The sequence below is a fragment of the Musca domestica genome, unplaced genomic scaffold, assembly GCF_030504385.1.
Source record: "Musca domestica strain aabys unplaced genomic scaffold, Musca_domestica.polishedcontigs.V.1.1 18, whole genome shotgun sequence".
NCBI lineage: Eukaryota > Metazoa > Arthropoda > Insecta > Diptera > Muscidae > Musca > Musca domestica.
In genome coordinates this window covers 11,837,773-11,861,928 of record NW_026712238.1, presented here as the reverse complement: position 1 = coordinate 11,861,928, position 24,156 = coordinate 11,837,773, and the positions used below count along the sequence as shown (strand labels likewise).

The window sequence follows — 24,156 nt, the reverse complement described above, 5'->3', positions numbered from 1 at the left end:
CAAACATCTAAATAGATGTGTATGGGTTTTGGCCATGAGCATATGTAAACATACAACATATACACGCCCATGTTTTTTTTTCCTCAGCACATGTACCAAAATAAATAATACATAGAACAAATAGAGACACAAACACATTCCAACACACAAACACATATACACATATATAAAATACAGGATACGTGTACTGTTTTAAAGTATTTAAGAAACACAATGTGAAGGACCACAAGAAAAATGCGGGGTGGGGGGAGAATGGAATAAACAAGAACACTTTGTGTTGAGAGAAGCTGCTAACCACTGGTAGCACTCGAATAAAATAAACAACAGAATTTTCCATAAAATGTGGGAAGAGCGGCCCTAATTCATAAACACGTGTGTTTGTATAGCCGAGCGTAGCACTTTTATGAACATTATAATTCAATAAATTTATATTTTTTATTTTTTTTTATCCTCCAGCAGCATTTTATTCATACATACATTCTGATAAACAGACGCCCATTCAAACACAAAAATTCTCCAACAGGCACATCTATGCAAATGTGGGCCATGTGAAGTGGCTCAAAGCCGCAAAATGACATTGTTATAATACTATTTTATTGTGTCTAGCCACCAACAAGAGCGCAAAAGATAAGAGATTAAAACAAGAACGTCAATTTAGGTATTAATTTATTTATGATGATGTTAATGTTGATTGGCAAAATAGGCAAATAAACAATAACTACGCATCGAACATCACTACGCAATCTGACCATGGTAATTGTGTGGAAATTACTATTATCGAATAATTACACATTATGAGAAAATTGGACATCACATATTTTAATTATGAAAAAAATGTTAGGTAGATATGCCTATTTGTTAATAACGATTATATACAGGGTGAGATAAAAAACTGCAACAAAGTCAAAAGCCACAATTTTAACATTTTTTTTTTAAATTTTATTGAATGAAAACAAAATACAGGGTTAACCATATTCGACGGACCCATGACTCTTTGGGCCCATTCCAATCGACGAGGCTTGTCCGCAGGCAACATTCTTTGCCTCAATTGAATTTTGTACGGGAACAAATGCAAATCAATGGGAATAATCCGTTGTAAAGTGGACCGAGCCATGCTCAACTGCTGAGAACGGTGTTTTTGGGATGTTCTTGGGGACCTCTTAACACTGGCTCGTACGGCAGCGATATTCTCGGCCGATCGCCTTGGTCGACTTTTATATGGCCTCTTCGGGTTAGAAAAAGCCTTACCAGTCGAAAATTTTTCGTATAAACGCTTAATGGTGTTCTTAGAAGGCGCACTTCTCACATTTTTTAATGTTTAAAAGCACGTTGAGTTTTCACAATTGACTTCTTGTAAATTTCAACTATTTCAGAGCGCTCGCGTGTCGTGTATTGGTTCATGGTAAAAATCTGCTTGGACTGATGCTTCAAACGCGGTATGTCATTAAGCGATGTGATATCTCTGTCAAAAGTTATGGCGTTGCCAGATGGGTCCGTCGAATATGGGCAACCCTGTATATCGGAAATAGCATCAAATTTTAGAATAAGTTTAGATTTGTTCGAATTGGTAACCTTTGGCACGAATTATGGCCTTCAAACGGCCAATGAAACCGTCACACGCTGCCCGAATGTTGCTCTACGGTATTTTGGCCCGGTCCCTGCGAAGCACTTGCTTGAGATGATCGAAACTTTGTTATTTTTTAGTGCCAACCTTGCTTTCCAAAATACTCCAGAGACAATAGTCCATCGGATTGGCATCCGGAGATTTCGGTGGCCATTGTGCGCTGAAAATGAAGCGAGGAACCTCATTTTGTAACCATTCTTGGGTGGCGCGTGCTGAGTGCGATTGTGTTGAGTCATGTTGGAATGTCCAAGGTCCGCAGTCTGTTGAAGTGTCCAAGGTCTGCAGTTTGCGTGACCAAGGCTTTAATATACCCTCCAAAATATTTTCACGATAATATTCGGCATTTATACTGATGCCACGGTCGATTAATACAAGCGGAAAGCGACAATCGGCTGTTATAGCGGCCAACACCATCACCATGGCCGGCGCTTGAGTCCTGGTCGCGAACCGAAGGTGCACATTTTCAGCTGACCTCTTAGGCAAATACACTTATTTGGAACAAAACACTAAAGTCGACCTTATCAATATCTGCCTTCAGAAAACTTTTTTTTTTTCATTTTTTAAAATCAGCTAAAATCTGATGATCTTATCCGATAAGTTCTTAGTTGAAGGTTCTTAGGAAGGAAGTTGAATAAGGATTTTTGTGAAAAATGTGATTCGAATTCACACGTACATGATCGAAAAAAAGTTAAATAGTATCGCCCGGGTTTTCCGACAGATGTATACCCCCAGCCTAGAGATATGATTATTCAAATTGCTGACCCTTTATGGGGGAGATTCCGAAGCAGTTGGCCAACATTGACCAATTCGTATCAGACCCAAAACTGATATAAATTTTACAACGTGCCAGATTTGGACTATACCGACTGCTTCCTTTACTTTACATAAGATATGTGTAATTTTTTGAAAAATTTGGAAATATGCGGGAGTTACCAAATATAGCAGCTCCTGGTATTCTATTTGAATACTCAATATAATACAGATAAAAATATTTGTATGTGCAAAATAGGAAATCGATCATTTACAGGGTGAGATGAAAAAACTGCAAGCAACTTCAGACTGCTGTCATTTCTAAGCCATTCGTCCGACAGCTGTTAAAATTATTAACAGCTCATTGTATTGTTTACAAGCGTACAAAAGCATTTTGGTGAGAATTTTCCAGAAGAAAAGTTATTCGTGATGGAATTCAAACGTGATAATGTGATTTCTTTATATATGGCTAGAAAACCACAAGTGGTTATCGTTAGAGAACTCCAGCATTTAAATGTGAATAAATCTTTTGTGTCTCATACCATCGCTCGTTATGGTGATACTGGTAGCGTAGCCCGACGTCAAGGAAGTGGACGGAAAAAAAGAGCAACATCAGCAGAAATGGTTCAAAAAGTAAAGAAGCGACTTGATCGAAACCCGCGTAGCAGTGGCCGAACAATGGCTAGTGAGCTGAATATATCGCAATATTTCATTGGGCAAATATTGAAAAATGAGCTCGGGGTAAAGCCATTGAAATTCCCAAAAGTGCAAGAATTTACACCGCAACAGAAAGAAAGAGATCTAAGAGCTCAGAAGAGCTAAAGAGCTGCCGAAAGTGGTGAACTACCGAATTTGGGTTTCTCCGATGAGAATACACGCGTTATCCAGCAGTTTGTAAACAAACAAAATTATCGTGTTTTCTGTTAAAGAGGTCACCTGAAAATGTGCACCTTGGTTGGCCACCAGAACTCAAGAGCCGGCCATAGTGATGGTATGGGCCGCCATAACAGACGATGGTCGCTCTCCACACATATAAATGGACCGTGGCATCAGAATAAACGTCGAATATTCTGGAGGGTTTATTAAAGCCTTGGGCACGCAAACATTTTAGCCGTCTACCGTGACATTCGAACAGGGCTCAGCACCATCGCACTTAGCACGCGCCACCCAAGAATGGTTACAAAATGAGGTTCCTCACTTCATTTCCAGCTCACAATGGCCACCAAAATTTCCGGATATCAATCCGTTGGACTATTTTTTCTGGAGTAATTTGGAAAGCAAACATATCAAAGTGTCGATCACCTCAAGCAAGCGCTTCGCCGGAAATGGGCAAAAATACCGCAGAGCATCATTCGGGCAGCGTGTGACGGTTTCATTGGCCGTTTGAAGACCAAAGGTGACCAATTCGAACAAATCTAAATTTATTCTAAAATTTGATTCTTTTTCCGACATTTTTTGCTTTCATTCAATATTTAAAAAAAAAATTCAAAATTGTGTCGTTTGATTTTGTTGCAGTTTTTTTATCTTACCTGTATTTGTTGTTGAGCTTTGAAATTTGTCGTAATAATTTCTACTGTGTCTCGGATGTTTCTTTGTGAAAATGATATCACCCGATATTCAATATTTTGATTAGCTTAGCCTCATTTTTCACGGAATTGTTCCAAATTTGGTATTAAGAGTTTGTGACGAGTTCTAACTCTGGTTGTAGAACATTGTCTGTATAGGTCTACATTATACTATAGTACCCATATAACAGGACTGATGGGGGAACAAATTAAAAGTTCGGTCTGGCCGAACTTAATTTCTATACCCTCAGCCTCATGGCTACAGGATGGAATATATCATTGATACTGCCAAAAGTGATTCATGGAAATAACGGTTTAAGACCCCAGGTCTCTTTGAACCAAATCCGTTTCAGTGCATTTGGAGTCGATCCAACATATATTTGTCTGACTGGCTTGTACGCACATTAACTCTCAAAGGGGGAATCCGATTTGATTTAAAGTTGGTACATCGTAATATTGCTACTAAACTTAGTTGGAGTTAGGAGATGGGCAATATCGGTTCACTCCATCTGGTACCTCCCATGTATGGACAATATCAGCCTGCACCTTTTAGTACCTCCCTCGCAAAGGATTAACATTTGAGTAATGTCAACGCTTATAAGATGCGAAATGAGAGTCCAATTATCTGCAAATATCGAATATCTCAATATTTCTAATAACCCTAGGTCTTGCATAAAGATGGAATAGGCTGGACCACCATTTTTGGTACCTCCCCCAAAAAGACTCAGAATTTTGAATAATTTTATCTCTAATAAAACACGAAATTATGATCCGATTCTTTTCAAATTTCACATATCCCAACATTTTTTTAACACAAAATCTGGTGTAATTATGGGATATATTGGTTCACACCTTCTGGTACCTCCTCCGGGAAGATTTCAACATTTTCAATCGGAATTCGGATTCGGAATCGGAGAATCGGATTCTTTCCAATAGTTCACACGTTCCAATATTTATACTAACGAAAGATCTGACGTGAAGAGGGGATACATCATTCTTGTACCTCACAACCCCCCTCCCCCTGGGTCAAAATTTGCAATAACTTCCGAAACAAGTCAGCGATTCTTTCCAACTTGACATATCCGAATATTTCTCTCAGCTAGAGATCTGATGTGAATATAGAATTATCGGCCCACTCCTTTTGGTACCTCCCACCAACAGAGGTTACGATTTTGATCAAAAATTATGCGCACAAAATTGGAAATAAATATTAAATTCTCTTTCAATTTTGCACATCCCAATATTTTTTATCAGTATTAGATGGAATGAAATAATTCGGTCCACTATATCTGGTACCTCACACACATTTCAGCACTATATTATAAGATATCTCATATAGAGTGAAGGTATTAGTCGATTTAGTAAAATTTATATTAGAATTATGCCAATATTTGACCCACTTCGTCGGATAATATAGACCTACTACTTTGGTACCTTCCCCAGGGAGATCCATTTATAGCCTCTTATTCCCTTCCATTACCAAATATCCAATGGTGACATTGCCTTTTTATCCCCATTCTAATTCTTTTATTTTCTGATTTTTAATTATCCTTTTTCCTTGCCATCTATTAGTTGTCAGATTTCCGCACTACTTGCAACTTTATTTTCACAATAAATTTTATGACAAAATAGTCCTTTAATATTTTACCATTTTTTTTTTCATTTGCCTTAAACTCCCCATTTTCATTTATTGCTGTGAGTCACTGTGCGGATTTCCTGCAGCAGAATTATCACTCTCTCTCTCTCCCCCTGTCTTTTAAATAGCATCCCTTTAGATTTCATCCTCTTTATCAAGATGTATATCTACTGGTGTTATTGCTGCTGGTATGCTTAAGAATAAGGGCAAATATTTGAATATATGACACCCAAGGGGTTATCGTCTTACACTGTCATATTTGTCAGAATATAAAAAAACAGCAGAACGAAAGGATTCAAAAAAAAAAAGCAAGAAACACAAGCACAGATAAATGCAATAACAAAAACAACATCAGACCATTACCATTCATTCCGGCAGCTTGAAGCGAACTATAAAAATCTATAAAGGGAGAGAGGGCGCGAAATGGAACCCGAGAAAAATACACCATCCCATAATAAATGTTATGGAGTGAATTTATTTTTATAACATAATCAACTTAAGCAGCATCGCCATCCTCATCATTATTATCATCTGCATAATTTTGATTATCTGCATGACGATGAGTATCGGACGAGCATCGTTGTTATCTTTTGCCAGCAGCCAGCCAACATATACCACAGACATATACAAACACACTCACACATGTTTACAATGCAATCAAACATACGCCAGCATCAACAGCATCCGAACTGCAGTCTGTCAATATTGTTAAGAGCAGCTATTAAATGTCCTTTATAATGTCCAAGAGTGTCATTCGGTTATCATTCCATGCACACACACACATACATTCACAGCTCTGCTGGTATTATGTGCTTTTTATACCCTACACCACAAGGTGGTCAGGGTATTATGTCTTTGTGCATTTGTTTGTAACAGGCAGAAGGAAACGAGATAGACCCATAGTTCTGATGATCTGCATAGAATCACATTCTGAGTCGATTTATGCATGTCCGTCCGTCCGTCTGTCCGTCTGTCCATGTATTTTTGTAAACAAAGTACAGGTCGCATTTATTGCCCGATCCAGATGAAATTTTGCAAAGATCTTTTGTTTGGCCCAAGGAAGAACCCTATTGAAATCGGAGATAATCGGTCAAAATTTAGATATAGCTCCCATATATATCTTCGTCCGATTTGCCTTTTATTGTGCACCAAACGTGTAATATCAGCCCGAATTGTATGGAATTTTGCATATATACCCAAATTATATGTATGAAAATATGTATGCCAAATTTGATCGAAATCGGTTCAGATATAGGTATAGCTCCCATATATATTGTTCATCCGATTTGTTATTTTTGTCTACCGCCGCCGTAATATGCACTATGCAACAACAATATTTGGGGAAATATATCAAATACAGCTCAGAAATACATTTGAAAAATTTTATCGAGATCGGTTCAGATTTGGATATAGCTCCCATATATAACTTCGTCCGATTTACTTTTTATTGTGCACCAAACGTCTAATATTTGTCCAAATGGGATGGAATTTGGCACTTACGACCGAATTGAGTCTAGAAGCTGGTATTTCCAATTTGGTGAAGATCGGTTCAGATATAACTATAGCTTCCATATATATTATTCATCCGATTTGTTATATTTGTTACCCACAAACGTAATATGCACTCCGTAACAACGATATATCAAATACAACTCAGAAATATCTTTGCCAAATTTTATCGAGATCGGTTCAGATTTGGATATAGCTCCCATATATATCTTTATCCGATTTCAAATTAATTGTGCACCAAATGGGCAATACAATTACGAATTTGAAAGATACAAATGCTTCGGCATATTTAGTCCTTTGAACTTTTAATTATAATTATAATCATAGCGTATATGAATTCTCCCATAAAAATTTTTAATTGTTATGTGGAGCTCTACTTAATTATCAAAGTGGTGTAGGGTATCATAAAGTCGGCCCCGCCCGACTTTAAGACTTTCTTTACTGGTTTTGTTTTTGCTTTTCTGGGTTGTGTGGCTGGGTGTTGGGCCATAAGCTTCATAAACAGGCAGACACACCCAAACATTTAACACGAATTGCTTGTCTTTGGTCCTTGTAAATGTGTATCAGTTTTCAAAAGTTCCAATTCTCTCTTTCTCTCTGTTTTTCCTGCAAAAAAATAAAAAAATTGATCTCAATTAAAAAGTTCGAATGAATTCCCATTTTATTATATCTATTTACATCACAGACCATTATAAATTATTCTATGAAACTATTGTTGTTCTTGGCATTGTTGTTGTCAACTAAGCAACATGAGTTTTTTTCCTGAATGTCTTTTTGTGGAGGTGAATGAGTGTGTGTGTGCGTGCGGATGACAGGAATTTATTCTCGGAAAATATTTAATCTTCCTTTTTTGTTGTTCTTCTTGACTATTTTTAATAAGAAAACTTTGTGAAAATACAGGAAATTAGAAGAATACATAGCTGAAGAGCTTAGTTTGGCAAGTACTGTTCGGGAGTGGGGACTTTAAAATATTTACACATTCTTAAATAATTAAATGCTGATGTTATCCGCATTCTTCTTTTTTTTCAGATACACTGAGTGCGGAATGTAAAGTGAATAAGCCCGGGATTAAGGTAAGTTGAAATTGTGGAAAGTTTGCAAGGAGTAGGTGTGGGATTTTAAATAAGGAAAGTTGGAAGTAGATGTTACTTGTATTTAAGAAAATTATGCAAAACAGACGATTTTTTATTATTTTTTTTTTCTAAAACTGACTGAGAGGCAAGTTGCCGAAATTTTGTGAGAATCGATTCCCATTTACGAAACTTGCCATTAATTTGCTTTGTCACAATTTGTAGCTAAAAGAGAACAACGAAATATGTAGCGATTTCCAATCGAACAATCAGATTCATATTTGACATTTTCAAAGAATGAAGGTTATTCAAAACGTTGGCTCTTTATGGGGGTGTGAACCGATGTTGTCCACTTTCCCCACCTGACCTTTTACTGATGCAAGTTAAAGTTTGAACATTATCGCATGATCCGTTCTTATTCTATGAAGTTAATTATTTTCTGTACCTTTTGAAGGGGATGTACCAGAAGGAGTTGACCAGTATCGTCCATCTCCAAACTCGATCTAAATTTGATAATAATATTACGATGTATTAAGTTTAAATGACATCGGACATTCTCTTAGAGAGTTATCGTACGCACCAGCCAGATGAGCAAATATGAATATATTTTACAATAAAAAAATATGAATTTCTTATTATTCTTGTTTTATTATATCCTTAGCCCGCATCCTTAGACTAAGGAGGGGACATATCATTTAACAGGGTAAACATGGAAGAATGTGTGACTGATTGGTGTTCGCGATAACTTTGTAAATGAGTATCTGATTCGGTTCAAACTTGACACATCCTAATATTTGTATCAAACATAGATTAAGCTCCAAGATGGGTAATACAGGTATACTCTTTTCCCTTCTTGCACCTCTATAAATGTTAAAAATTGACAAAAATGTTAAAAATATATATTTCACAGAGAGAAAAGAGAAAAAGAGATTACGTTCAAACATGGTATTTTCCAATATTTCTATTAGGCCTAGGTTAGGGGGTGAAGATCGGCCCACTTCTTGTGGTATATCCTACATAAAGGTTCAAAAAGTTTAATAATCATAAAAAACAATAAAATATGAAATAAATCAAAGTTTTTCTTAAAAATTTGGACATTTAAATACTTCTATTTGAGCTAGATCTAGAGAAAAATTCCAAGCATTGAAATCACTTCATTACTTCAGACTAAGGCCTGGTCCGATAATGAATAAAATGGATTTAGTCCTTTTTAAATATTGATACCCTACACTACATAGTGGTAAGGGTATTATGTCCTTGTGAATTTGCTTGTAACATGGAAAATGTACTTTTGTGAAATAATTGTAGGCCGCATTTATTATCCGAATTAGATGAATTTTCCAACCAAAATTTTTTTGATCCAAGGACGAAGCCTATTGAAATTGGTGAGAATTGGTTCAAATTAAGATATAGCTCCCATATAAATCTTCAACCGATTTCGGGTTATTTGTGCACCAAATGGCCAATATCAGTCGAAATGACCTGCATTTTGGCACATTCGACCGAATTCAGTCTGGAAGTAGCACATAAAATTTGGTGAAAATCGGTTCAGATAGAGTTATAGCTCCCATATATATGTTTCATTCGATTTGGTGTTCGTAATATGCACTCTACAGGAATGATTTTTGGTATCAGATATCAGATACAGCGCAGAAATAAGTGCCTAAAGTGTTGTGAAGATCGATTCAGATTTGGATATAGCTTCTATATATGTCTTTATCCGATTTCAGTTTTATTGTGAACCAACTTTTACCGTTATTGCTCACCATATATGTAATATCAACCAAAACTGGATAGATTTTTTTCATATTCAACCGATTTTTTCAATTTGACGAATCTCGGTCCGGTATACAGGGTGAGATGAAAAACTGCAACAAAGTCAAACGCCAAAATTTTTATTTATTTTTTTTAATTTTAATGATGAGAGCAAAAATGTCGGAAATAAATTTTAGAATAAGTTAAGATTTGTTCGAATTGGTCACCTTTGGCACGAATTATCGCCTTCATAAAATGAAATGACACACGCTGCCCGAACGTGGCTCTGCGGTATTTTGGGTCATTCCCGGCGAAGCGCTTGCTTGAGGTGATCGACACTTTGGTATTTTTTAGTACCAACCTTGCTTTTCAAAATACTCCAGACACAATAGTCCAACGGACAGCTATCCGGAGATTTTGGTGGCCATTGAGCGCTCGAAGTGAAGCAGGTAACCTCTTTTTGTAACCATTCTTGGGTGGTGCTGAGTGCGATGGTGACGAGTCCTGTTGGATTGTCCAAGGTCTGCGGCCAAAATGTTTACGTGCCCAAGGCTTTAATTCACATACCCGAATATTTTCGCAATAATATTCGGCATTTATTCTGATGCCACGGTCGAGTAATATGAGCGGAGAGCGACCATCGGCTGTTATGGCGACCCAAACCATCACCATGACTGGCGCTAAAGTTCTGGTGGCCAATCGAAGGTGCGCATTTTCAGCTGACCTCTTTGACAAGTAAACACGATAATTTTGTTTGTTTACAAACTACTAGACAACGAATGTTATCTCATTGGAGAACCAAACCAAATCAATTTCGACAGTTCACAGCTTTCGGTCAAGCGAAGCAACTCTTTAGCTCTTTTGAGTCTATTTTCTTTCTGTTGCGGTGTAAGTTCTTGCACTTTTTGAAATTTCAATGGCTTTACCTCGAGCTCATGTTTCAATGTTTACCGAATGAAATATTGCGATATGTTCAGCCTACGAGCCATATTTCGGCCAATGCGACGCGGGTTTCGATCAAGTCTTTTTTTACTTTTCGAACCATTTCCGCTGATGTTGCTGATTTCTTCCGTCCACTTCCTTGACGTCGGGCTACGCTACCAGTATCGCATTTAAGTGCTGGAGTGCTTTAACGATAACCACTTGTGGATTTCCAGTCAAATATAAAGAAATCACACTATCACGCTTGAATTTCATCACGAATACCTTTTTTTTTGTAAAATTCTCACCAAAATGCTTTTGTACCCTTTTAAACAATATAATGACCTGTCAGTGGAATAATTTTAACAGCTGTCGGACGAGTGGCTAAGAAATGACAGCAGTCTGAATTTGGTTGCAGTTTTTTCATCTCATCCTGTATATTCTGGATTGGTATGGTATTTTCATTTTTTTTATTTTCATATTTTTCGACATGGTTTACCGGAGTTATTTCAAATTTTATATTTAAAATCCGTAATGGGTACTACAGCCTATGACAAAAAAAATTGTATGTAGGTTCACGTTTTCGTATATTCCCATATAGGGGTACCTCCCGATACTCGCTATTTTTATAATTTGTGCGTCATTATTCGCTGGAATTGTAACAAATTTCGTATTTAAAGTTCGTATTTTAGTTCACGTTTTCGTATATCCTCCGTATAACGGTACATCCATATATTCGGTATTTTGATGATTTTAGCGACATTATTCACCGAAATTTTTTCAAATTTGGTATTTGAAGTTCGTAATGGATACTATAGCTTTTGTCGATGATTAGAAATTGTTGATGTAGAAAAATATCTTATTGTGTTATTTTTTTTCTCCCGGTTCCTGAACCGAATGAAGAAGGGGATATGGAAATCGAAGGATGAAATATTCGACAAATAATCCTCATTTCTTGTGATTGCGGATTTTTTATCTCAAAAATAACATACACATAATGTCCACGTAGATGAATAGATTTCATGAAGCACTTCAGGGTCACAAGCAAGAAATTCATCACGCTACAGCTCGCTACAAGTTTGACTCCAACCGGAATTTTTATATCTCAGACTTTGACTCGGATTTGGTGTATAATTGTATATTTTTCAAAGATATTTTATTATTTATATAATCGTTGATTTCTTAAAAGTAGTTTTCTGTCTAAGATTCGTTGATTTTTTTTGTTAAATAGTTGTGAAAATTTCTAAAAAATGCTTTTCAATGTTATCCTCTCCAAGAATTATGACATTAAAAAAAAAATATATATTTAAATATTTCTACTTTAAGAATTGTGAATTTTAATTCTAAGGGAATTTTAATTCTAGTGAATTTGTTTAAAAATTTGTCAATATTTTTCGGTCTAAGATTCATATATTTTTTAATAATAATTTCCAATATTTTTTCTTCAATAAAATTATGACATTTTTAAAAAATACAATAGTTTTTTGTCGTAGATTTTTACAAAAAGACTTTTCAATGGTTTCATGTTCAAGAACCAGGGATTTTTATATCCTACAACATAACTTTTTCAGACTGACTAGCATTTTGTGTTACTTACATAGATATATCGATCTATAACAGTATTTTAATCCTTTATCGAAGACCCCCCATTGAATACAAAATTCGATGTAAACCTTTTCCAAATTTAATATACAAAGATATGAACTTAGAATTATTCGATATGAAAATGGCTCCCACATCTTGGTATAAATATGTGATGGCTTTTAAATATTCACGAAACTCGTTATCCTAATAGCTTCTTCGTTGATCATAATAATTTCCGTTTAGAATATATGATGTACTCATCATATACGCAAACATATTTTTATATGTGTTGGATACAAAATGCACAACTCCATGGCATTAATTTAATCCAGAAAGTTGTGCCCTTTAGTACCCTCCTAAAAAAATAAATATTTTATTACCTCTTGAAATTAACACATACCAACGATTGAGTGCTAAATTTGTTCGTGATTAAAATATGAATACGAAAAGTTACTCCTCCACCTCCTCTTCCTTTGTACGAAGTAAGTACAGCAAAATTTATATACTTTGCTATTCATTTGTTATTAACCAAAGTAATTTCCTCATAATTTTTGTGGCTTTTCCACTTCAGTGGGGTTTTAGTTTCTCGATGTCTGTCCAATTTATTAGCCACCCTGCCCATTGGCCACCATAAAAGACGACGTTGATGACAATGATTATGTGGATTATGTGGCCTCTATATTTTTCCAATACACAAACATATGAATAAAGGCACACACACACACATATGTATTTATATATGTGTACAAGTATGTATTTTATGTAGAGGCCGTAAAAAGTAACAAAAGAAAGCTGAAATATATATGTACAATAAAAGCCCACTTTTCAAAAAATAAGTTAGAACCAAGGCATGTTACAGGAAACCGGCGACTTCACAAAGCGTATTAAAGTAATAAATTGTCGCTAAAACTAATTTTATGGTACGCTTCATTTCAACTCCTTTTCCTATTTTATGTTTTCTCTTTCCCACCTCTCATCATATGCCATGTGTAATGTAAAGTAGGTGTGTGTGTGTGCAAATGGAAAGGAAGTAGAAACATTTGCACGCTCTAACGTTTGCCAAATAATGACATTAATGTGGCTTAGAATTTCTAATAGGCAAAAGTAATGCTTAATGTTTTTCAGGTCTTGAATATAATTGTATTGAAACACTCAGCGCCGAATTTTAAAGCTATACAGTTGGAGTAAATTATATTTTACGGGTCTTTTATAAATGTAATTTTCAAAAATTAAGGAATATAGTGGAACCTCAGCCATATGGCTAGAGAGGATATATATCATATGATATAGCCAAAAGGTACCTCAGCGAAATAACTGTTTTTAGACCCTAGGTCCCTTTTGAACCAAATATTTTTCAGGACATTTGGAGTCGATGCAACGATGTGCGTCCGTCCGACTATTTGGCTGGTGCCCGCAATAACTCTCAAAGGGAGTATTCGATTTGGTTCAAACTTGGTACATTGTAATATTATTTTCATATTTAGATCGAATTCAGAGATGGACAATATCAGTCCACTCCTTCTGGTACCTGCCAAAAAAGGTCAAAATTTTCAAAAAAAAAAAAAAAAAAAAAAAAAAAAAACACACACACAATGTTTTACTGCACAGAAAGAAAAGGACAATCCGATTTTGCTCCAACTTTGCAAATCCTAATACTTGGATCAGTGCTATGTCAGGTGTGAAAATAGACAATATCGGTACACTCCATTAGAGTAAACTTTTGAATAATAAGGGTAAAATTTTTGAATAATCTTAACTTTATATAAAATCTGATGGAAGATTCCGATTGTCTTCAAATTGCACACATCACAATATTTTTATTAACCCAAGGTCTAGTGTGAAGATGGAACATATCGGTCAATATTTTGAATGTCCATGAAGCTCATAAAACGCAAAACTAACATCCGATTCCATTCAGACTTGGCACACCTATCAACACAGGATCTGTTATAAAGATGGTAGAGATCGTACCATTCCTTCTGGTACATCCTCTACAAGGGCTTGAAGTTTTGAACAATCAAAACGATTACAAAGTCCGAAATAAGTGTTCGATTCTCTTCATATTTCATACATCCAATTATTTCTACTAACACTAGATCCGCTGTGACGATGGGATATGTTTGTCCACTCCTCCTGGTACTTCCCTCACAAAGAGACAAAATTCTCAATACCCATGAAGCTTATAAAACGTGAAATTAATATCCTATTCTATTTAGACTGGGTACATCTAAATATATCCATCAACACATGATCTGTTAAAAAGATGGTAGAGGTCGGCCCAATTCTTCTGGTACCACCCCCCACAAAGGGTCAAAGTTTAAATAAGCATCCACTTTTCTTCATATTTTACACAAATTCCATTCTGATCCCATTCAGACTTGTATAATTCTAATATTTCTATCAACACAAGATCTGTTATAAAGATGGTAGAGATCGGATAATTCCTTCTGGTTCCTCCCCCACAAAGGGTCAAAGTATTGAATAATCAAAACTAAATATAAAATCCGAAATAAGTATCCGGCTCGCTCCATATTTCCCACATCCCATTATGTGTACTAACACAAAATCTGGTAAATCCCCCACAAAAGCGTCAAAATTTTCAGTATCCATGCAGCTCATAAAACGCAAAATGTACATCCGACTTCATTCGGACTTTGCACATCTCGATATTTCCATCAACACAAGATCTGTTCTGAAGATGGTAGAGATCGGGTCATTCCTTCTGGTACCTCCCCCACAAAGGGTCAAATTTTTGAATAATCAAAACAATTATAAAATCGGAAATAAGCATCAGGTTTGCTTCGTATTTCACACATTCCAATATTTGCTCTAACGCAAGTTCTTCTATGAAGATGGGATATATCGGTCAAATCCTTTTGCTACCTACCCCACCAAAGGGTCAACATTTTCAATATCCCTGCAGCTCATAAAATGCAAAATTAACATCCGATTTCATTTCAATCAGACTTGACACATCCCAAAATTTCTATCAACTCAATATTATCTATGAGGATGATAGAGAGCGGACGATTCCTTTTTGTACCTCCCCCACAAGGCACAAGGGGTCAAAGTTTTGAATAAACAAAACAATTATAAAATCCAAAAAAAAAAAAAAAAAAACATCTGGTTCGCTTCATATTTCACACATCCCACTTCTAACACAAAATCTGCTGTGGAGGTGTCAGTTCACTCCTTCTGGTACCTGCACCACAGGGGGTCAAAATTTTGAATATCCATGAAGGTCATATAAACGAAATCAAAAAACTGATTCCATTCAGACTCGGGACATCTTAATTTTTCCATCAATACAAGATATATTAAAAAAGGTAGAGACCGGACCTGCTACCTCTCCCATAAAGGGTCAACGTTTTGAATAGTCAAAACAAATGTAAAATCCGGAATAAGCGTTGGATTCTCTTCATATTTCACGTTTCCTATTTTTTTTACTAACACAAGATCTGCTGTGAAGATGGAATATATCGGTAACTTTCGGGTACCTCCCTCATAAAGGGTCAAAATTTTGAATATCTCTGAAGTTCATAAAACGCGAAATTAACATCAGATTCCATTCAGACTCAATATTGCCATTAACACAAGATAGGTTTAAAAAATGGTAGAGATCAGACCATTTCTGCTGGTACCTCCCACACATAGGGTTCAAGATTAAAAAAAAAAAACAAAACACTTAAAGAAAACGAAATAAATATCCAACTCTCTTTAAATTTCGCACACACAAATATTTTTGCTAACACAAGATCTGTTGTGAAGATGATATATATCTGCGAAACTCTTCTGGTACCTCACCCATTAAGGGTCACAATTTTTAATACGTTTATCTGTCATAAATAAATATTTCTCTCAACCAGAAACCTGAGATAAATATTGAATTTTCCGGAGTTTATAATTTCGGATAAAATTAGATAAAAATGTTAGATTATGTTTTGTAATTTTGCCCTTTCCAATATTTTTTTCCGCATTAAGTGAAGTATACAAATAGAGTACTTTGGTCAACTATATGTGGTACCTCACGCACATTTTAATATTTTCTAAAAATGATCACATATCTGATATAAAGTGAAGGAAGTAACCAATATAGGCCAAACTTGGAAATATTTATATCATGTTTATTTAAGTCTGATATGAAGTGGACAATATTCACACATTCCTTCGGAACCTACTCCATAAAGGGTCAACAATTTGAATAATCCTAATAGAAGTCAAAATGTATTTAAATAATCAACCATTTGGCTAAGGGTTTACATCTGTCGGCAAAACCGACTGAACCTCCAAAGGTTTATACACAGTTCTTCTTTTTTTTAGTTCTACATTCATGACCTACTAAATTTTTAGGAAAAAAAAAATTATTTTGCTAGGATTCATGACCTACTGATTTTTTTTGGAAAAATATATTTTTGTCCGCAAATGGCCAGGATATATTAAATCGACTGATACTTTATAACTTGTTATGTATATCTCAAATCCCTCCATGGATTTTTTCCCAGTGTGCATAAGAAAATCTAATATTCCCCCTAACTGGGTAAAAAATTGTAGGCAAACATTTTCTGGTCTGGTGTTTGTTTATGCGTTTTGGCCACAAGATTGATGTTCTGTCTAAGACTCGCTCACTGCCACAACAGCGTACAACAGCTATGCGTGCGTGTACTGAACATATTTCACACAGCACAGAGAAAGAGGAAAAAAATAAAGAAAAAATCACTGGTTTCCTTTTTTCCATAACGGAAACGGAAACTTGTGGTAAAAGCTTCACGCCATTTCTTGGCATTACTGACTGGGTGCAAACTTTCATTCATTCTGTTCTGGCCCGGCCCAGCCCAGGCGTATAAGGACAAATCAAATTGTACAATCGTCAAAAGCTGTAACAACACTGTCGTCGGAGGCAACGCCAACGCCAACACCAACGACCACAGCAACAATATAAACTATAAAAAAGAGGAAATTATTTTCAACACTTCGAAATATTGCTAGAGCATGATCGTTATTGTTCTCGACATTGTTGTCATCAGGGTGTATGTTGTTGTTTTTTTTTGCCTAGGAACCTCCTTGTGTTCTTTACTGGTTTTAGCATTTCAATTTGTCATTTGTGGTTAATTGCAGGAGGCCATGCTCTCACCCCGCACTCTTTTCCTTTTCCTCACCATAGCAATGGACTAAATTGATTTTTGCCTAGCAATCGCAAACAATTTTTTGCCAGTGTTAGGGGGTATGCCGACAGACGTCTAAAGTGTTTCTGTGGTAATTTACTAACGTTTAAGGCAATTTATTTTAAAAAAAGTTTTTAAGACTTTATATTTAGCATTGCGTTGAAGTTTAAAACGAAGTGAAAATACTTTAAAGAGAATTAAATCCTTTAGAAACTACTGTAAATTTTATATTAGGAATTTAAGAAATATGTATACCTCAGCCATATGACCAAATAGCATATACAGTGTGAGATAAGAACAGTAACAAAGTAAAATGCCATTATTTTTACATTTTTTTAATTTTATTGAATGAAAGCAAAAAATTTCGGAAATAGCATCAAATTATCCTAAAAGTTTAGATTTGTTGGATTTGGTCATCTTTGGCACGAATTATGGCCTTTAAACGGCCAATTAAACCGTCACACGCTGCCCGCATGTTGTTCTGCGGTATTTTGGCCCATTCCCGGCGAAGCGCTTGCTTGAGGTGATCGACACTTTGGTATTTTTTAGTGCCTTGCTTTCCAATATACTCCAGACACAATAGTCCAACGGATTGGTATCCGGAGATTTTGGTGGCCATAGTGCGCTGGAAATGAAGCGAGGAACCTCATTTTGTAACCATTCTTGGGTGGCGCGTGCTGAGTTCTGTTGGAATGTCCAAGGTCTGCGGCCAAAATGTTTGCGTGCCCAAAGCTTTAATGCACCATCCAGAATATTTTCGCGATAACATTCGCCACGGTCGATTTATACGAGCGGATAGCGACCATCGGCTGTTATGGCGGCCCACACCATCACCATGGCCGGCGCTTGAGTTCTGGTGGCCAACCGAAGGTGCACATATACAGCTGACCTCTTTGGCAAGTAATCACGAAAACGAATGTTTTCTCATCGATGAAAACCAAATTCGGCAGTTCACAACTTTCGGCCAAGCGAAGCAACTCTTTAGCTCTTTTGAGTCTATTTTCTTTCCGTTGCGGTGTAAGTTCTTGCACTTTTTTTAATTTCAATGGCTTTACCCCGAGCTCATTTTTCAATATTTGCCGAATGGAATATTGCGATATGTTCAGCTTACAAGCCATTTTTCGGCCATTGTGACGCGGGTTTCGCTTCTATACTTTTCGAACCATTTCTGCTGTTGTTGCTTTTTTTCGTCTCCGTCCATTTCCTTGACGTAATATTAAGGTCAAGCGATGGTACGAGACACAAAAGATTTTTCACATTTAAATGCTGGAGCACTCCAGCCACTTGTGGTTTTCCAGCCAAATTTAAAGAAGTCACACTACTGTTGGTGGGTTTGTGATAAAAATATGGTTTTGGAAATGTGTACTACAAGTGCAAAAAAGTACGAAATATTACCATATTTAGTACACTTTGGTATTGGGTGAACAGATAATGCTTGAAATCTGAAATGTGGCATTAGGATTACTGTTGGTATGTAAGTTTCAAATTTGGAAACATTGGTAGTGGGGTCGCTGTTCTTTTTTACCCTGAACCTATGGTGGAGGTTTCGCAAATGTGTACTGTAATAGTACGAAAAGTACTAAATTGGTTATTGAGTGAAGGGATGGAGATAAAGTTCTGAATTTTTTTTTTTAGATTGCTGAAGGTATCTGTGTTTGATATTTAATGGTGGTTTGAAAATGTGTCCAATAGTTGTACGAAAAGTACTAAATTGTACTAAATTTGGTATGAAGTAAAGGATGAGGCTAGAAACCTCACATTGGACAGGAAATGAGACATGGAGGTGATTTTTCAAAACCCATCCTATAGTTATACGATAAGTACTAAATGGTACTAAATTTAGTATTTTATGAAGGATATGGCTGGAAACCTCAAATTTAATACTAAGGTCTTTGTTGGTGTCTTGAATTCAGATATTGAGTTATTTTTGGTAGTGTGTACTACAATGGTAGGAAAAGTACTGAATACTACTAAATTTGCTATTAGATGAAGGGATAGGGCTGAAACCCTAAAATTTAATATATATTTCATTATTGGTGTCGCTGCTTAAGATATGGAGATTGTATTGGATGTGTGTTCTTTGATTTTTCAAAAAGTATTAAGTGGTACTAAATTTGGTATGGAGTGATGGATAGGGCTGGAATCCTAAAATTTAATATTAAGGTATAGGTTGGTATCTGGAATTGAGATGTGCAGGTGTTTTCGAACATGTGTACTATAATTGTTCGAGTGTAAGTGGCGCTAATTTTGCTATTGGGTGAACGGATATATATGGAATCCTTAAATTTGATATGGATGTCACTGTTGGCGTCTGTAGTAGAGAGGATGAGCTAGTTTTGAAAAAGCGTACTGTAATTGTACTAAATGGTTCTAAATTTGATATTGGCTGAAGGGGTAGAGATTATGATTTACGAAAAGTGCAACATGCCACAAAATGCGCCGTTGGGTGATGGAATAGAGATGGAATTCTGAAATTCGGTATCAAGGTCACGTACAGTACGAAAAATATGGCATTAAATTTGGGATTGTGTCTTAGGTTAGAGCTGGTATTATATATGTTCGTAGCGGATACTACAGCCTAACACAGAAAATTGTCTGTGCAGGTCCATGTCTTCGTATAGCCCCGATATAACGTTACCTTCCGATATTCGATATTTTGATGACTTTAGCGACATTATTCACCGGAATTTTTTCAAATTTGGTATTTGAAGCTCGAAATGGAAACTACAGCTTAAGATAGACACTTGTTTGTGCAGGTCCACGTCTTCGTCTATCCCCCATATAACGGTACCTTCCGATATTCGGTATTTTTATGATTTTAGCGACATTATTCACCGGAATTGTTTCAAATTTGATATTTGAAGTTCGTAATGGATACTAGAGCCTATGACAGAAAATTGCCTATGCAGTTCCACGTCTTCGTATAGCCCCAATATAACCGTACCTCTCGATATTTTGATGATTTTACCGTTATTATTCACCGGAATTGTTTCAAATTTTGCTTTTGAAGCTTTAAATGGAAACTACAGCCTAAGACAGAAAAGTGTCTGTGCAGGTCCATGTCTTCGCATACCCCTATATAACTTTACCTCCCGATATTCGGTATTTTGATAATTTTAGCCATTATTCACCGAGTTTTTTTGTAGTGGCTTATGACAAAAGTTATCTATGCAGGTCCTTTTCGTCGTAAAGAATCTAATATAACAGCTACATTCGGTATTTTTAAGATTTTAACAGAATTTTTAAAGGCTTTTATTTTTGTTTGAAAATTGTCAATTTCGTTCCAAATGGTGGAGGGTATTCAAAGTTCGGTCCGGCCTAACTTACAACTATTTTATTTGTTATATCTATCTTGATGTAGACCGACGTACGAGCGTCGGACAGGCATAGTCAAATCGATTATTCTGATCACAAATATATCTACTTCATGAGGCCTGCGACGAATATGTTGAGGGGTTGCAAACGGAATGACAAATGCTATGCTGGAGAATATAAAAAGACTTCTTGAAAAATAATTTTATTTTGAAAAAAAAATTTTCGCACCCCGCAGTACTTTGACTTTTATAAATATTTTGTTCATTTTATAATATGTATAAAATAATTTTATTAAAATTAGATCCTTGTTCCTTTTCGACAAATAAACGTAGAAAATCAACATCCTTAATGATTTTACTCCATTTTTTTTACTTGAAATGAACAAAGCAAAATTGAAATTTCAACCTTTATCGTTTTACTTTTAACAACGTTTAGGCATGTAGGCGTTCAGTTCTTCTCCTACATATATTCAATTTCAAATTAATTATGTTTTCCGCATTCCATCTCTTCGTCTTACACAATTTTTTCCGTATATCGCAATTTTTGCTGTTCATTGCATCATACCATAACTCCACGTGCTTTTCGATTTTTTTTGGAAACTCTATATATATTCTTGTGAATTTTCGCTGCCTTGGTTAAAAGCATTTCTCTTCAACTCTGCCCAAAGTAAAATACGACGAGGAGATGGTAATATAAAATATAATAATAAAGCACACAACCACGACACCCATTAAACATCGAACACTGAGCCATACTGAATATTGTAAAGTGGCGATGTTAAACATTTATGTATGAAGGCACTCAGGCAGGCAGACAGGCTGTTGCTGCAGCCGTATTTGGTATTTTAAGAGGTCTTCAAGTTCAATAACAAATGAAAACCGACCAACAACGAGACCTCAAACATATTCCAGCAAAGCGTCACACACATACAAGCCCTCTTAACATTTTGGTACACAACGGCATGCGTATGCACACACATTACGCACTTGACCATAGTGACACCCAGAGAACAGAGAGCCAGTCTCTGCTTCCAAGCTGTAGAAGTTATGGCCTCTAATAAAGGAAAAAACGCGGGCATTTAATTCATCCATTTCACAATTTCAGTCACGCAATACAGATTCCACTTCCATTTCCATTATGGGTGGTGCGGTCGTACCACCCAGCAGTATGCAACTAGGTTGGCGACCAACCCCCCTCCCCCCATTTTACATTGCCACTTCTTCTCAACTCACCATCACACGCCAAAAATTCTCATTCACTTTCAATGTATTTTATTTGTCATTTTTATGATTGGTAAGCTTTATGACAGTCCACAAATAGTCAATGTGTGCGGGAGCTGCTGAAAATATACTGTTCATGTATACATTACATACATACATTATGCGTGTGAGTGTGTGTGCATTTCTCTGCTTGGCTGCCAACATGTCTGCCAGTTGGTGTGACACAAGTGTAGATGTGTGGCCGTGACACTGTCGTTGTTTGGCATCACTCTGCTCAAGTGCTAACTACGGACATGTCTACTTTTACTTGTTCTGTTGAATCTATTCCTATTCCGGTTGGGTCTAACTGAAGTTTTGCAATATTAAACGTTACGATTTGGGTCTTGAGAAAAGAAAATAACTTCCTGGAAAAATACTCACAATATGATAGAAAAGAAACCACTTCGGAGGGGGGTCCCATCCACTTATTACAGCGATAATAATGTACCGATAACCAAGTCTTGACGAGTGCCAACCGTATGTCCACACATTAAATTTTATGGCTCTCAATTATGGTTCCATCCTCACGAAATTTTACATGCGGTCAGGATTAGATGCCTAAAGGTTACAGAGATGATCGCAGAATTAGGGAATATAATGTACCAAATAGATTTGTATACCCTCCACCATTCTAATTCTTTGGTTCCTCTTCTATTGAGCTTCTATTGAGTTTTTTGTCATAGAAGTTATTTTTAAAATAATTTCTGGTTAGAATATCCCAGACAAAAAACAAGGGAACGAAACATAGGTATTCCCTGACTTACCCCCTGGTAAACATTACCATCGTTCTCCGCTTATAGACAAACGTTGTTTTTATAAAAAAGATTAAGCCTGGCAATGTTGCAACAACAAAATACTATAGTATCCCGATCTAGCGAAGTTCGTCTCTCTGTCTTTCTATCTAATCACTCTATCTTTCGAACGAATTGAGATAGCAGGCTAAAACTTTGCATATATGCGTAGTTTACAAGTATGCGGGTTAAGTTCAAAAATAGGCCATGTCGGTCCACGTTTTCATATAGCCCCGATATTTGTTATTTTCACGATTATAGCGGCATTATTTACCGGAATTATTTCAAATTTCATGTTTAAAGTTCGAAATGAGTATTATAGCCTATGGGAAAATTTTTGTATGCAGGTCCACGTCTTCGTATAGCTTTCATATAACGGTACCTCCCCATAATCGGTATTTTGATAATTTCAGCAACATTATTCTCCGGAATAATTTCAAACTTCGCATTTGAAGTTCGTAATGGGTACTACAACCTATGGCAATAAATTTCTTATGCAGGTCCACGTCTTCGTATAGCCCCCATATAACGGTACCTCCCGATATTCGGTATTTTCATGATTTTAGCAACATTATTCATCGGAATTATTTCTAATTTCGTATTTGAAGTTCGCAATGGGTACTTCAGCCTATGAACGCTTTTAATGTGAGTGATAGTTTTCGGATTTTTTTCGAATTTCATATAACGGTTTTCATTTAAGTGATAGTTCTCGGATTTTTTTTTAAGTTTTTAAGTTCCTTCCAAATGATGGAGAGAACAGAAGATGAAAGTCATTTCTCTGCGAAAAAAAAAAAACAAATTCAAACACATAGGCCCTTCTGGCATTTAAAATGGTGTATATTTCGTTGTCTAATTAACCTTTTACAACCACAGAGAACGTTTATATTGTATAATAGATATCGAATTGTGTATTATCCCCTGGCCCCAGTCAAAAACAAGATTAATTATTTGTATGACATTATTTCAAGCATTAAATTGACCACAAAACATACAATCAATCTTGAACAATCGAATGAACTAGTTCCTTTTCTAGTTTCTTGGACTTCCTTATGATTAGAGTGAAGAATATTCTCATATCTACTACATTATAAAAGCAAATGTTGAATCTAATTGCTCCTCTTTTCTAATAATGATCATAGGTTTGGAGCCAATGTATTCCAAAGTTATGCGGTCTACAAAAAAGCATCTGTATTTTTCGAAAATATTAGAAATTTC

At 36.0% G+C, this 24,156-nt stretch overlaps 1 protein-coding gene across 1 annotated transcript in view; it reads left to right on the top strand.

Annotated features, from left to right (window-relative positions):
* The window catches only part of LOC101892782 (dopamine D2-like receptor), a 250,824-nt gene that overhangs the window by 109,089 nt on the left and 117,579 nt on the right, over window positions 1-24,156 (top strand). Inside the window, exon 3 of the mRNA XM_059120935.1 lies at window positions 8,114-8,157. The gene's annotated coding sequence lies outside the window, so the exon portion shown is untranslated. The remainder of the gene's footprint in view (window positions 1-8,113; window positions 8,158-24,156) is intronic.